This window comes from Pinus tabuliformis, chromosome 5_2, assembly GCF_031772625.1.
Source record: "Pinus tabuliformis cultivar Carrire ecotype Pingquan chromosome 5_2, CPIR1, whole genome shotgun sequence".
Lineage (NCBI taxonomy): Eukaryota > Viridiplantae > Streptophyta > Pinopsida > Pinales > Pinaceae > Pinus > Pinus tabuliformis.
Genome location: NC_142306.1, coordinates 274,841,889 through 274,846,005, shown reverse-complemented (window position 1 = coordinate 274,846,005; position 4,117 = coordinate 274,841,889).

The following is a 4,117-nucleotide window of genomic DNA, read 5'->3' as shown; positions in this document are numbered from 1 at the left end:
ACCCCCAGTGACCCCTAGTTAACTACGTGAGCTAGTCGTGGAAAGAATATAACACAACCCAACATTCTCCCACTTGTTGTTTTCTTTCCACAGGGGGCCACATTAGAGATTAGTCATTTATCTAGCCTTGCAATGCCCATTGTTTCTCTACACCAAGAGAACTTCTCAGAGCTCACAGATTTTTTCAATGCATCTGCAGTATTCTTCAAAGTGTCCACCTTTACCAACAACACCTTTTTGTCTTCTATCATATCCCTCACAAAGTGATACTGAACGTCAATGTGCTTTGTCTTTGAATGATATATAGGGTTCTTCTCCAAGAAAATTGCACTTTGGTTGTCACAGTCTACCCTTATAGCTCCCTGTACTAACCCCATACTTGAACACAATATCTGCAACCAAACTGTTTCCTTGCTTGCATGAGTGGCTGCCATGTATTCTGCCTTTGTAGTTGGTAGTGCCACTACAGATTGTTTCTTACTCATCCAATTGAATGCACCTCCAAATAGGTTAAACACATACCCACTTGTAGATCTTCTCTGATCTAGATCTCCAACCCAGTCTGCATTAACAAAGCCACGAATATCCAACATTTTGTCCAATCCTGATCTTCCTTGGTAACACAAACCATAATCACTAGTGCCACACAAATACCTGAAAACCCGCTTCATTGATGTCCAGTGCTCCTTCCCTGGTTTTGACATAAACCTGCTCAATACTCCCACTGAATGTGAAATGTTTGGTCTAGTACAGACCATTGCATACATCAGGCTCCCAACTGCACTTGCATATGGAACACGGGACATGTCCTCTTCCTCTTGTTGTGTCTTAGGACACTATTCAACAAATAACTTTACACCTACAAGAATAGGAACCTTCACCGGTTTACTATCCTACATATTAAACCTCTGCAATATTGTCTGGACATACTTCCTCTAGTTTAACCAGAGCTTCCTCTTTTCTTAGTCTCTTTTAATTTCCATGCCCAAAATATAGTTTGCAGCACTAAGATATTTCATGTCGAATTTGGAGGACAATTGGGTCTTCAAATCCTGGATAATTTCTTTGTCATTTCCAACTAGCAACATATCATCCACATACAAGACCAGATAAATAACACGATCACCAATTAATTTAAAATACACACAATGATTTTCTTTGCTTTTGGTGAAGTCAAGTCCCCGTATAAATGTATCAAATTTCTGATACCACATCCTTGATGACTGTTTTAACCCATACAAAGACTTCTTTAACTTGCATACCAGTTCTTTCTTACCCTTCACTGCAAAACCTTTAGGTTGCTTCATGTAGATCTCCTCTTCCAGATCCCCATGAAGAAATGCTCTCTTCACATCCATCTGTTCTACCTCAAAATCAAAAGCAGCAGCAACAGATAACAATAATCTAATAGAAGTTACCTTGGCAACATGAGAAAAAGTATCACCAAAATCAATTCCCGACACCTGGGAATAACATTTTTCTACCAAATGAGCTTTGTATTTCTCCACCTTTCCTTCTACATTTGTCTTCTTCTTGAACACCCATTTGCTACCAATGGGTTTCCTTCTAGCTGGCAACTCCTCCAGATCCCAAGCCCCATTTTTGTACAAAGATGCCATTTCATCAACCATGGCTTCTTTCCAGAGTTTTCCATCCTCTGAATCTACTGCTTCCTCCACAATTCTAGGATCATCATCAGTAATAGATAAAGCAAAATTTGAATAGAAAGCAAATGGACTATACCTTTTTGGCTGCCTTCTTTCTCACACTGATCTTCTCACACCCAGAGTTTGTGGCTCTTCATCTTCTGATTCCTCCTCTGCTGTAGAGTTTGATTCTTCCTCCTTTAGCTCAAACTGTATATTCTCAGGTTCTTTTGGTTGCACTTCATGTTTAATAACATATTTCACCTCTCTGAACACCACATATCGGCTGTACACAACCTTCCTTGTTACTGGGTTCCAAAGCTTATAACCATTTAAACCATCCTTATACCCAATGTTACTGGGTTCCAAAGCTTATAACCATTTAAACCATCCTTATACCCATTAAAGATGCACTTTTCAGATTTACTATCCAACTTGGTTCGTTTCTCCTTTGGAACATGTACATATGCATCACATCCAAACACCCTTAGATCTGAAAGAGAGGGTTTCTTAACACTCCATACCTTTTGTGGAGTCTTATCCTCCAACGCTGATGAAGGTGACCTGTTGACCAGGTAACATGCAGTATCCACTACCTCTGCCCAGAATTCCTATCCTAACCCGACACCACTGAGCATGCTTCTTGCCCTTTCCATCAACGTCTTGTTCATTCTTTCTGCAGCTCCATTTTGCTGAGGTGTATATGGAGTAGTCTTCTGCCATGCTATACCACACTTTTTACAGAATTCTTCAAATTCCTTGCTGCAAAACTCTCCACCATTATCTATCCTCAGCACCTTTATCTTCTTCTCTATATGATTTTCCACAAGAGCCTTAACTTCTTTAAACCTGTCAAAGACTTCAGATTTCTTCTTAAGGAAATATATCCATGTATTCCTTGAGAAGTCATCTATAAATGATACATAGTACACAGACTTACCTAGTGATGGAACCTTCACAGGTCCAAACACATCACTGTACACAAGTTCTAATATCTATTTCACTCTTACTACCAGAGGGGAAACTCACCCGATTCTACTTCCCATATACACAATTTTCACAGAAATCAAAATCCAGAGAGCTATTACTCATACCTTCTACCATACCTTTACCATGAAGTATTCGAAGGCCCTTCTCTTCAATATGTCCAAGCCTTTGATGCCACAACATGGTCTTCTCTCCAGAGGCCACTATATTTTTAGCTCCACTTTCAGGAACCACATAACTATTGCACCCATCAATAACAGTGCTACCTTGAAGCTTGTACAGAGTTCCAATATGAACTCCCCACATCAATACCAGTGCTCCCCGAACCATCTTGCAGGTATCCTTCTCGAACACTATTTTTACACCTGCATCATCTAGCTTGCTAACAGAAATTAGATTTCTGGCTCATGCAGGAATATGCAGAACACCAGGAAGTGTTCTAACCCTTCCTCCTTGCAGCTTCAACTTTACCTTTCTGCGACCAATGATTATAGCCTTCCTATCATCCCCTGAGAAGACATCACCACCATCATATTTCTCATACTCACAAAACTACTCTCTATGGGGAGTGAAGTGAAAGGATGCACCTGAGTCAATGAATCATGCCTCATGATCTACATGTGTACTTGAAGAAGCCAAGTACACATCCCCACCTTCATCTGAGGTGGTTTTCGCCTCCACAGAAGGAGCATCATCAAATCCCTTTCCTTTATCAGGAGCTTTAGATTTATAGTCCCTTTTGTAGTGCCCTTCCTTTCTGCATTTCCAACACACCACCTTTACAGGTTTTCCTGGAGATTTATATCTCCTTCTAGATTTAGATCTCCCACTTGATGACTTATTTTTGTTTCTGTTCTGGGACCATTCTGATACAGATAGCGCATCACCATTCTGGCTCTCAATATTTTCCATCTCATCTCCTCCGTTAGCAAGGATGAGACTATTTCATAAAACTGCAAGGTAGTTGCATTTCTACCTATTTCAATAACCAGACTATCCCACGAATCTGGTAGAGAACACAAAAAACTGATGCACTTATCTTCATCTGAAATTTTAATATCAACAGATGCTAACGGACTTACCATAATATTAAATGCGTTCAGATGCTCTGTCACTGAATCTCCATCTTTCATCCTCATGTTATACAACTTTTTCTGCAGGAACAGTTTATTCACCATAGAATTATATTGGTACAAAGTCCCTAACTTGTCCCACAAAGCCTTTTCCGTAGCTTCCCCTGATACATTCAACAACACTGAATCTGAGACACACAACCATGTTATGCTATTTTCATTTTGATCCAACTTCTTCCATTCTTCATTGGACACTCCCATTGTTTTAGTACCCAGATCTACCACGATCCACTGATCTTTATCCACCAACAGATCCTCCATCTTGAGTTTCCACAACTCAAAACTTTGACCATTAAATTTCTCGATCTCTATCTTTCCATTGCTCGCCATCTTCTTTCACCACCATAATCG